The sequence below is a fragment of the Siphateles boraxobius genome, unplaced genomic scaffold (genome assembly GCF_051911475.1).
Source record: "Siphateles boraxobius isolate OS27281-9 unplaced genomic scaffold, OSU_SipBor_1 12, whole genome shotgun sequence".
NCBI classification, from domain to species: domain Eukaryota; kingdom Metazoa; phylum Chordata; class Actinopteri; order Cypriniformes; family Leuciscidae; genus Siphateles; species Siphateles boraxobius.
Genome location: NW_027508722.1, coordinates 9,551,802 through 9,564,561, shown reverse-complemented (window position 1 = coordinate 9,564,561; position 12,760 = coordinate 9,551,802).

The window sequence follows — 12,760 nt, the reverse complement described above, 5'->3', positions numbered from 1 at the left end:
TAGAAAGATAGATTAGTTAGAAAGAAATATAGATAGATTAGTTAGAAAGAAAGATAGAAAGATGGATTAGTTACAAAGAAATATAGATAGATTAGTTAGAAAGAAAGAACGATAGATTAGTTAGAAAGATAGAAAGATTAGTTAGAAAGAAAAAAAGATAGACTAGTTAGAAAGAAAGATAGATAGATTTGTTAGAAAGAAAGATAGATAGATTTGTTAGAAAGAAAAAAGATAGATTAGTTAGAAAGAAAGAAAGATAGATTAGTTACAAAGAAAGATAGATAGATAGATAGATTAGTTAGAAAGAAAGATAGATAGATTAGTTAGAATGAAAGAACGATAGATTAGTTAGAAAGAAAGAAAGATAGATTAGTTAGAAAGAAAAAAGATAGATTAGTTAGAAAGATAGATAGATTAGTTAGAAAGAAAAAATAGATTTTAGTTAGACAGAAAAAAGATAGATTAGTTAGAAAGAAAGAAAGAACGATTAATTAGAAAGAAAGATAGATTAGTTAGAAAAAAAGATAGATAGATTTGTTAGAATGAAAGAAAGACAGATTAGTTAGAAAGAAAAAAGATAGATTAGTTAGAAAGAAAGAAAGATTAGTTAGAAAGAAAGATAGATTTGTTAGAATGAAGAAAGATAGATTAGTGAGAAAGAAAGAAGGACAGATTAGTTAGAAAAAAGAGATTAGTTAGAAAGAAAAAAGATAGATTAGTTAGAAAGAAAGATAGATAGATTAGTTAGAAAGAAAGATAGATAGATTAGTTAGAAAGAAAGATGGATAGATTAGTTAGAAAGAAAGAAAGATAGATTAGTTAGAAAGAAAGATAGATAGATTAGTTAGAAAGAAAGATAGATAGATTAGTTAGTAAGAAAGAAAGATAGATTAGTTAGAAAGAAAGATAGATAGATTAGTTAGAAAGAAAGAACGATAGATTAGTTAGAAAGAAAGAACGATAGATTAGTTAGAAAGAAAGATAGATAGATTATTTAGAAAGATAGATAGATTATTTAGAAAGAAAGATAGATAGATTATTTAGAAAGAAAGATTAGTAAGATAGAAAGAAAGATACATAGATTAGAAAGAAAGAAAGATTAGTTAGATAGAAAGAAAGATACATAGATTAGAAAGAAAGAAAGATTAGTTAGAAAGAAAGAAAGATAGATTCGTTAGAAAGAAAGAAATATTAATTAGAAAGAAAGAAAGAAAGAAAGGATTAGTTAGAAAGATGGATTTGTTAGAAAGAAAGAAAGATGGATTAGTTAGAAAGAAAGATTAGTTAGTTAGAAAGAAAGAAAGATGGATTAGTTAGAAAGAAAGAAAGATGGATTAGTTAGAAAGAAAGATTAGTTAGTTAGAAAGAAAGAAAGATGGATTAGTTAGAAAGAAAGAAAGATTAGTTAGAAAGAAGGAAAGATAGATAGATTAGTCAGAAAGAAAGATAGATTAGTTAGAAAGAAAGAAAGATAGATTAGTGTTGTGAACTTCTTCTTCTCAAGTGTAGAAAAGATAGAGTTGCAGACCAGGAGATTGTTGAGGTATAAGTTCTTTATTTCGTCGCTGTAGTCATCTAAATCAAGTCTAGTCTAGTCAAGTCTAGTCTAAGGCAGTATACATTGAGTTCATATATACATTTCAAGGGGGAGGGATTACATTGTGATGAACAAAGCATGTAAATGAGCTGAGACAGCGAGAACAGGAAAGGCATAGACTTCTCGTACTGAGATGAGACAAATGGTCTCTGTAATAAAATAACAGGTGTTCAAACTTGCTCAGCATGACTCTTCACCCGGTAAACAACGAGAACAGGAAAAGCTTAGCCTTCTCGTACTGAGATGGGACAGTCAGGAATATCCCGCTGGGAACCCCTACCGTTTGCAGAGATTTCCTGGTCTCATCATTTCTAAACTTTCTCAATATAAAATACTATTGTATTGGAAATCTAAATTAAACATTTAAATAAATTTGTAATCCTACATTTCCCCCTTTGAGAGTTCTAAATAACTCTTACAAAATACAAATTTAGACACTTAAAAGTTAAATTCTTGTAACTTGTGATCATTACAAGCTCATGCTTCTGTGTTGCTGTTTCTGCAATTGCATGCTGACACAGAAACAAACATGCAAATTTAGGGTCCGTGAAGTTCTTAAGGGTAATAGTCTTTTCTGTTTGGAACTGTCATTTCTTTGTGAGGGGCGTGAGTCATTTGTTGAATGAAACACTTGATACTGTGGACGCATAGATAGTATGCTAGTAGAAGAAATAACAGCAGAATTGCTATTTCCTTTATCCACAGCCAGGGTTTCCCAATCAAGTTTCCGAACCATGAAAAATTAACTTAAGTCATCTGGTGTAATTTTGCTGAAAGATCAAGAATGTCTTGTTGGATTTTGTTCAAGTTCTCTGTTGGAACCATTAACCCGGTGCAGCACTCAGGTCCGATGATGGTGCAGGCTCCTCCTTGCGTTGCTAGAATGTAATCCAAGGCCACTCTGTTCTGTAAGATCATTATCTTGTGCGAAGCGAGAGTGTCTGTGATGTTACTGGTACGACAATCTTGATCATGTTGATGGATGGCTGAAGGTTTCGTATGTGAGTCTCTGCGTTGTGTATTTTTTTTCTTTTTCTTTTCTTTACCCTTTTGTGATAGTTGGCTCAGAAGTGGGTCAAGTTGTTTCTTGAGGTTTTCTTGTGGCTTCATACGCAGATGACGAGGTCAGTGCGTATGGGTCTCTGGAAGTCATCAGTGGTATCAGCACAGAGTAAGAAAGAAAACAAAAGACAGGAGAGCAGTATTTGTTCAAACACTAGGGTTGTAAACTTTTCCGAGTCTGCTAAGCAGTAGAGCAGTATTTGTTCAAACACTAGGGTTGTAAACTTTTTCTGGGTCTGCTATTGTCGTTCCATCTTTCCCTATTTCTAATTCCTTTGACACCTAAAGAACGCAGTGAGGTGAGGATGGATTAATGGATGGGAAGGCCTATGAGGGATTCTTCACCGAAGGGTTGGCCCCCCGACGCCTGTTGCAATCGGTTCTTCCCTCGGCTCCCCACTGGTTCGTGTCCTATCCTATCCCTGTAGGTGGGGGAACACTTTACAGTGTGTACAATTAGTCCAGGTTTTCCTTCCCTGACACAATACTGCAGCTGCTGTAATCAACATCACTTGATGTGGCCCATGCCACTTTGGTTCTAACGGAGGAAAACGTCTTTGTACAGATCAATTATTCATTCAGGAGGCATAATTTTCTTCTGTGCTGCACTACCTGAACAAACTTGTACAGTTGCATAGAAACAAGCCGGTTTAGCTGCCATATCAGCAAGAGCATTACCTTTAGCTTCCGTAGTATTAGTTGTGAGATGTGCTTTCACTTTGATCACTGCTAATTTCTTTGGAAGTTTCATGGAAAACATTAGATCTTTCACTAATTCAGCATGCTTAATGGGGGATCCCGCAGAAGTTAGAAACTGCCTGGTTAGCCAAATGACACCAAAATCATGAATTACCCCAAACGCATATCTGGAATCTGTGTAGATATTAGCAACTGATCCTGAAGCTAGCGTGTATGCTCTTGTTAGGGCTACTAGTTCTGCAGCTTGAGCTGAAAAATGATCTGGAAGACGTCCTGAAGATAACACTTCCGTGGTGGACGTTACTGCATAACCTGCTCGTCTGTTACCTTTTTCTTTTACTTCACTCATAGGTGTATATGTAAGCGTAACACAATCGTGAGTAATTTCTCCTTCATCCTCTAACAAAACTTCAGTCATAGCAGACATCATACATGAGGACGGATTTGTGACAGGTGCACGCTGTAAGACAATATTTGGCATTATTGTGGACACTGCATGAGGGCTTTTTTTCATTTACAGTCTGATCTAACACTATTAATGATGAAAGACCTGTGCTGTAAAATAACATTTAAGGCTGTGAGTCTACTTTAACCAGTGTCCCCCAAAGGAAAACTGAGATAGTCACTTTCCTTTTGTTCTATTAAACAAAAAACAGAAGTCTTTTATCTCTGTTGCAAGTTAGTGGGGAAATAAAGCACTCACAGCCCAAATGGTTAACACGTCAACCAGCTGCCCCAGTTTAATGATGAGGGGAGGGGCTGCTTCATAGTAGCAAGCAGACTGAGTAGGAGCTGAGTAACATTGTTAACTTGTTTAAAGTTATTTTTGTTTTTCCTACACTCTTTTCCCCAATGTCCATGTTTACCACAATAATAACAACTACTGCCCTCTCTCTTAGGACATTTGCGTTTCTGTTGATTCTCTGTGTTGACCTTAAAGGATGCTGTTGCAATTGTTACTCTTTCCTTGACATCAGAGTCTCTTTCCCATGCAGCCAAACTGTCTAAGTTGTTTTGTATGGTTCTAGTGGACCATGTTAAGTCTAATAAAGGCAATGCTTTTCTATGTTCTGACAACAGACCATCAAACCATGTGCCAAATAGGGGACCATTATCTTCTAGCACCTTCTCTGAAGTGTCAGCTATACCACTGTATGCTGCTGCTGACTGGCAAAATCGTCTCGGTTACGTATGTAACCCTAGTTCCCTGATAGGGAACGAGACGCTGCGTCAAACGCTGCGGGAACGCCCCTGCGTTGTGCGTCATGAAGCACGTATGGAATCAGCCCAATGGAGAGATGAAACGTCATAGGCGGGTGACGTCATCGACCAGGAAACTATAAAGCACCCCAAAAACACAAGCGCATTAGCTTCTGATAGGCTTGAAGGAAGCGCTAACGGGAGTGCCTGGAGTATGGCGGAGCGACGCAGCGTCTCGTTCCCTATCAGGGAACTAGGGTTACATACGTAACCGAGACGTTCCCTTTCAAGGGAACTTCGAGCTGCGTCAAACGCTGCGGGAACGCGAATACCCACGTCGCCATAGGACCAAATGACCGTCATGTGAGACTAGCGCACAGAGGACGAGAGCACCTGTGCCCCAGGGGTAGAGCTTAAGTCTAGGTCATAGAACTTAATAAAAGTATGCGGTGAAGACCATCCAGCCGCATCACAAACATCACTCAGGGAAACCCCCGACAAAAGAGCTTTAGAAGCAGCCATACTCCTGGTAGAGTGAGCTCGGACAACCAAAGGTGAAGGCTGGCCAGCCGACTCATAAGCAAGTGAGATAGCCTCAACCACCCACTTGCTCATTCTCTGTTTAGACGCCGGACACCCTTTCCTGGGTGGCCCGAAACATACAAAAAGTTGTTCTGATTTCCTCCACAGGGCAGCTCTGTGGACATAAGCGTCTAATGCCCTAACAGGGCAGAGTGAATTAAGTTTCTCCTGGTCCGATGACATAAATGGAGGAGGACAGAAAGCCTGCAGAACCGTAGGTCTAACAATATTAGTAGGAACCTTAGGAACGTAACCTGGTCTAGGATGCAGAAAAGCTTTAACCATGCCAGGTGCAAATTCCAGGCACGAGGGTGAAACCGACAGAGCCTGCAAATCTCCGATTCTTTTTAGTGAAGAGATAGCAAGCAAAAAGATAGTCTTAAAAGTGAGAAACTTCTCGGGAACTTCTTCGATAGGTTCAAAAGGAGCTAGGGAAAGACCTTCTAATACAATGGCCAGATCCCAAGTCGGCACCCTCGTACGAACTGCTGGCCTCAGCCTCAAAGTGCCACGGAGGAAACGAGTTATAAGCGGGTGTCTCCCAAGAGAAACTCCACTGAAAGGGACGTGGTAAGCAGCTAGTGCCGCCACATACACCTTTAGTGTGGAGGGGGATAACCCTGTGGAGAAGCGCTCCTGCAGGAATTCCAGCACTGCACCCACTGGGCAGTTAACTGGGTCCTGCAGGTGTTCTCCACACCAAGAAGTGAAAAGTTTCCACTTCAAGGCATAAAGCTTCCTCGTGGATGGAGCTCTGGAGTTAAGAATGGTCTCAACAACCTCGGTTGAGAGACCGGAGTCTATGAGCTGGGCCCCCTCAGAGGCCAAGCCCACAGTTTCCACAATTCTGGGCGGGGGTGAAGTATCGTGCCCCCCGCCTGGGAGAGTAGATCCCTCCTGACCGGGAGCTCCAAAGGAGAACCGTCCAGGAGAGAAATCAGGTCCGCAAACCATACTCGGGCCGGCCAGAACGGGGCTACTAGTAGTAGACTGACCCCGTCCCGGCGGACCCTCTCCAGAACTCCTGGTAACAGAGCAATCGGGGGAAAGGCGTACAGACGTGACCTCGGCCACGGCTGCACCATAGCATCCAACCCCAGGGGGGCTGGAAGAGTGATGGAGAACCACCGATGACAATGAGTGGTCTCCTTGGAAGCGAATAGGTCCACCTCGGCGCGACCGAAACTCAACCAAAGGAGCTCCACCACCTCGGGGTGGAGTCTCCATTCCCCTGGCCTCGGCCCCTGCCTCGACAGGGAGTCTGCTACCACATTCAAATACCCAGGGAGATACATTGCTCTCAGAGATAGTAGCTTCCCTTGGGACCACAGGAGGATCTGACGGGCCAACTTGTAAAGCCGGCGAGACCGCAGGCCCCCCTGATGATTTATATAAGAGACCACCGACGTGTTGTCTGATTGAACTAACACATGATGGCCTCTCAGGTCTGTTAGGAAGTGTTTCAGAGCCTGAAACACAGCCAACATCTCTAGACAATTTATGTGCCACGAAAGATGATGATCCTGCCACAGACCTTGGGCTGGGCGACCACTCATGACCGCCCCCCACCCTGTGAGGGAAGCATCCGTCGTTAGCGTTATGCGACGACAAAGAGCCCCCAGCACAGGACCTTTGGATAGGAACCAAGTTTCTCTCCACATGACCAGAGCACGAAGGCAGCGCCGCGTGACTTTGAACGTGCGGAGCGGATTTCCCCTCGGGGAGAATCCCTTGGTCCTGAGCCACCACTGTAGCGGTCTCATGTACAACAGGCCGCAAGGTATAACGTTGGACGCTGCTGCCATCAGACCCAACAGTCTCTGAAACTGCTTGACAGTGAGTAGCTGGCCTAGCTTCACTTGTTTCACAGCTGAGAGAATCGAAGCGATGCGGGTCGGAGAGAGTCGCGCCCGCATCGATACCGAATCCCAAACGACACCCAGAAAAGTGGTCTTCTGGGAAGGAGATAATACACTTTTCTTTGCGTTCAGCCTCAACCCCAACTTTCTGATATGAGCTAGGACGACATCTCGATGCCGAACCGCCATCTGCTCGGTCTGGGCTAAAATCAACCAATCGTCGATGTAATTGAGAATACGAATGCCCTGAAGCCTCAGAGGCACTAGTGCTGCATCCATGCATTTCGTGAAAGTGCGGGGAGATAAAGCTAGGCCAAACGGAAGAACCCTGTACTGGTACGCCTCGCCCCCGAAGGCGAACCTCAGGAACTTCCTGTGTTGTGGAAGGATGGACACATGGAAGTATGCGTCCTTCAGATCTATCGTGACAAACCAGTCCTCGGACCTGATTTGAGACACGATCTGCTTGATAGTGAGCATCTTGAATTTTAGCTTCCCTACCGAGCGATTCAATATGCGCAGGTCTAAAATTGGACGCAACCCCCCATCCTTCTTTGGAACGATGAAATATCGGCTGTAATAACCTGACTCCAAACTGGGAGGAGGAACCCGTTCTATAGCCTCTTTTTGAAGGAGCGTTTTCACCTCTTGTTCCAATACCAGAGCCTGCTCGGGGCCCACCACTGTGTGCAGAACCCCTCTGAATTTTGGTGGACGACACCTGAACTGGATAGCATAACCCTTTTCTACTGTCTGCAGGACCCAATGAGATATTTTTGGAAGGCTTTTCCACTCTGCCAGAAATTCTACTAAGGGTACCAGCCTCTCGAGACTGGCCTCTGGTGTAACTTGAGCAGCAGACGCAGCGCCCTGTAACGGCGCACCGGCAGGGAACAACTGGTCTGACCGCTCTGAGACCCTCCTCAGAGGGAGCGAGCGTCCCTCGGGAAAGCGCTCGCTGGGATCGTCTGTGCCCCGGCATAAAGGCGGGGTTGGCAGAACGAGCCCCTGAGGGCACCGAGGAGGAATGGGCACCGTAAAAAGAGGTGAACACCTTTCCGCCTCGGTGGGGACCACCCTCAGCATCCTGAACGGCTTGGCGTCAGGACTTCTTCTTAGCCGAAGCCTTCTTAGCCAATATAACTGTCCTCAGATCAGTTCTACTGGGAGAAGGCTTCGGCTGAGAGTGTCGCGGCTGAGCCCACTGTCCAGCAGGGGGAGCACGAGACGCGACACTCTGCCTCTGCTGCGCTCTATGTGATGAGCTCGAAGACGGCCGGGGCTGCTCCCGCCCAGCAGCCCCAGGGACATGAACTTTAAGGGGAAGAAACTTTTTAAAAGCTGCAGTTTGTTTCTTTTCTTCTTGGAATTTATCGATAACTGAATTCACAGCATCACCAAACAACCCCATGGGAGAAAGAGGAGCATCTAAAAGAAAAGCTTTTTCTCTCTCTTTAATATTAGTCTGATTTAACCACAAATGTCTTTCTGCGGCCACCAGAGCTGCCATAGAACGACCCATTAATTTGGCCGATTCTCTGGTGGCACGCAGGGATAAATCAGCAGCCTGACGCAGTTCACGAACTACGTCAGTACTGACCTCCTCACTCTCACTCATGTCCCTTAGCAGATCAGCCTGGTATGCCTGCAAGATTGACATAGTATGCAGACATGACGCAGCCTGACCTGCTGCCGAATATGCTTTACCCACTAAAGCCGAAGTGTTTCTTAAAGGCTTGGTGGGTAATGCCGGTGCCTTAAAAGATGATGCTGCTTCGGGGGAGAGATGGCTCGCAAGCGTCTCTTCCACACGAGGCAAAGCACCATAACCATGAGCCTTGGCTCCCATAATATTAGCGTATGTTGAAGTCTGGGGACTAAACACTCTATATGACACCGGTTTTCTCCATGATTTCGACACCTCGGTGTGGAGATCATGGAAAAACGGCAGGCACCGGCGTGGAGGCTGCACACGTGACGGCAAAAATCTCTCATCCAACTTTGATTTAGAAACAGACTCCTGTCTAGTCACTGGCCATTCCATATTAAGTTTTTCAACAGCTCTTGTTAACACCTCCATAAGCTCATCACTCTCAGGAGTGTGGGGTGGCGAATCCTCCACATCTCCCTCAACACTAACAACATCAAGTTCCTCAGAACTGGATAGCTGCAGCATTGGTGCCTCAGCCCGAGCGGAAGAAACCGCAGCGCGTGCTTCCGAACCCGGGACTGAGGCACTGGATCTCACAGGTGAAGGGAGAGATAAGGCAGAGCCCGTCTCAAACCCCGCTGTGAGATCCATCTGCGATCCCCACGATAAGCGCCGCCGCTCTGCCTCGGCAGAAGCGGGACCCGAACCGCGGGGAGCGCGCACCGAACCGCTCTCCTCAAAGAGCGACCGGCGGGAGCGGAGCGTCCTTAACGGCAAACGCTCGCAATGCTCACAGTCTGCTCCCTCGAGAGCAAACTGGGCATGCTGAACTCCCAAACAAACAACACAAAGATCATGTGTATCCCCGCTCGTTAAATAACGCGAGCAGGGAGGAACACACTTTCTAAACTGCTGTTCGTCCGCCATAATCTCTCAATATATATATATATAGGGATAAATTGTTTGTGTGGTGCAGGGTATGTAAGACAGACAATATCACACAGGGACAGATTCACATGTAGCGCGACTGAAAGCACAGAAGCTAATGCGCTTGTGTTTTTGGGGTGCTTTATAGTTTCCTGGTCGATGACGTCACCCGCCTATGACGTTTCATCTCTCCATTGGGCTGATTCCATACGTGCTTCATGACGCACAACGCAGGGGCGTTCCCGCAGCGTTTGACGCAGCTCGAAGTTCCCTTGAAAGGGAACTTTGAGTGTATTCACTAACAGTTTCACCCTTCTTCTGTAAACAACTAGTGATCTTCGACCAGTCAATTTTAGGTCCAACAATGTTCTTCAACGCTTTCAGAACTCCCTCTCTCAATTCATCTTTTCTGGCATGTTGTAGTTCAGAAGTAACAGCAGACTCAAAACTGTTGAATTCAGATTCAGTTAGAATTTGTGACATCAGCTGTGTTACTTCTGCCAACGACATGTCGTAAAGACGCATTTTACTGATCAATGCCCTTCTAAATTCAGAAACATCAGTGCGTACTGAAGGTAAGCTTTGGCATAGTCTTTCTATGTCTCTAGGTCCGAGTGCTTTGGCAACAGTTTGGTTTTGGACAACAGAAGAGTTGGGAGGAACACTTTCAGTTCTCTCAATTCCCTGAGATCTTCTTGCGACACATACCTTTACTGAATCTACAGGCTTATCAGTTACTGATGGGATGTCTACATCTGTTTCAAAGAATGCTTGTAAGTCAGGATAAGTTTCATCTGACTGTTGGTCTTCTGAGTCACATTTGGTTGCGGCCTTGTTATGGCCCACCTTAGTGTGCATTTGTTTGTTCTGTTCTTTTAATTTAGCTATACACCTAGATTGTTCTTGTGCAATGGATAAGCTAAATTCCCTATGGCAACAGATTATGCCTTTCATGTTTTTCTTTCTGATACATGCACCTAACACCTTCTTGCATTCTTCAATAGACCAAATCTTATCTGGATGAATCTCATATTTCTGTGTTAGTTCTTGTCTAACTTTTTCAGTGACTATTAGATCCATCTGTTCACCTAACAGTGTTTTAAATTCGCTATCTGACCACAAAGGATTAGCAAGACCACCTTTTTTAGTTGTGGAGATTAGTCTAGCACTTTTCTTAATCATTTTGTGGATTTCTTTGTTACCACACAAACAAACACTAAAAGTTCTCTGATCCACAGAAGGGTACACTCGTTAACACAGATTACTGTTGTTAATGCTAACCTTCTCTGCCTAAAGCAAAGGATACACAAATTACTAGCAATTTATGCTAAAATCTTCCCTGCCTGAAAAAAAACATTTGCCACTTCCCTGGCAAAGCAGAGGATAAAACAATATTAACATGTACGTTAATCTTCCCTGCCTGTAAACAGAGGGTACAATATATTAGCACTTGATGCTAATCTTCCCTAATTTTATAGAGGATAAAAGAAACAAAAACACTAAATCTTCTCCGATCAAAAGAGGCTACACTCGATAACACAGTTAACCTTCCTTGCCCAGAGCAAAGGGTAACACACAAAATATTACCACGTTACACTAATCTTCTCTAAAAGGAAATGCAAAGGATCTTTCACCTTCCTAACTTTTAGAGGATAAACACATCCCTGTTTGAACAGAGGTTCACCAATATTAACACGTAATGTTAACCTTCCCTGCCTGAAAACAGAGGGTACAATATATTAGCACTTGATGCTAATCTTCCCTAATTTTATAGAGGATAAAACACTTCCCTGGCAAAGCAGAGGGTAAACAGTATTAACATGTACGTTAATCTTCCCTGCCTGAAAAACAGAGGATACATTTCATCTCTAAAGCAACTTTAGAGGATAACTTTAGTTAACAAACCCTACAGCTGTCTGTTAACTTCTTCTCTGATGGCACAGAGGATAATTTTTACTGGTTTTTCAACTGTTCTTTGAATGGAGTGAAACTCACCAAATTTTTGTTGTATGGAAAAATTCCGTCTGGAAACTCAGTCAGAGATCTTTGTTGAGCTTGGTTCTGGAACTCAGTTAGCTTTGTTGAGATCTTTGTTGAGATTCAGTTCTGGAACACAGTCAGCTTTGTTGAGATCTTTGTTGAGATTCAGTTTGCGAACTCAGGCAGATTTGTTGAGATCTTTCTGGATTCAAAAGATTCAGTCTGGAACTGGAAAGTCAGATCTTTGTTGAGATCTTTGAGCTTTGAAGTTTCAAAAGTTCATTCTTTGTTGAGTTTCAGTTTCTCCATCCGGGTGACGGCACCATCTGTTGTGAACTTCTTCTTCTCAAGTGTAGAAAAGATAGAGTTGCAGACCAGGAGATTGTTGAGGTATAAGTTCTTTATTTCGTCGCTGTAGTCATCTCAATCAAGTCTAGTCTAGTCAAGTCTAGTCTAAGGCAGTATACATTGAGTTCATATATACATTTCAAGGGGGAGGGATTACATTGTGATGAACAAAGCATGTAAATGAGCTGAGACAACGAGAACAGGAAAGGCATAGACTTCTCGTACTGAGATGAGACAAATGGTCTCTGTAATAAAATAACAGGTGTTCAAACTTGCTAAGCATGACTCTTCACCCGGTAAACAACGAGAACAGGAAAAGCTTAGCCTTCTCGTACTGAGATGGGACAGTCAGGAATATCCCACTGGGAACCCCTACCGTTTGTAGAGATTTCCTGGTCTCATCATTTCTAAACTTTCTCAATATAAAATACTATTGTATTGGAAATCTAAATTAAACATTTAAATAAATTTGTAATCCTACATTAGTTAGAAAGAAAGAAAGATAGATTGATTAGTTAGAAAGAAACAAAGATAGATAGATTAGTTAGAAAGAAAGATAGATTAGTTAGAAAGAAAGAAAGAAAGATAGATTAGTTAGAAAGAAAGAAAGAAAGATAGTGTCATGAATCAGCTTTTTTCCTCTCTATTTCCGTAGTGTTACACACGCACACACGCCCAGCTGTTCATCATTATATCAGCCTTCGCGCTGCGCACACACTTAGTTGCTCCCATTCATGGTTTTCCCCTATCTCTCCTCTCGCAGCTGTTTCCCATAGCAATTAACACTTACACTGATCTCGTCTCACCTGTGCTCGCTTCCTCTCTAATTTACTCGACTACTTCTAGTCACTGTTT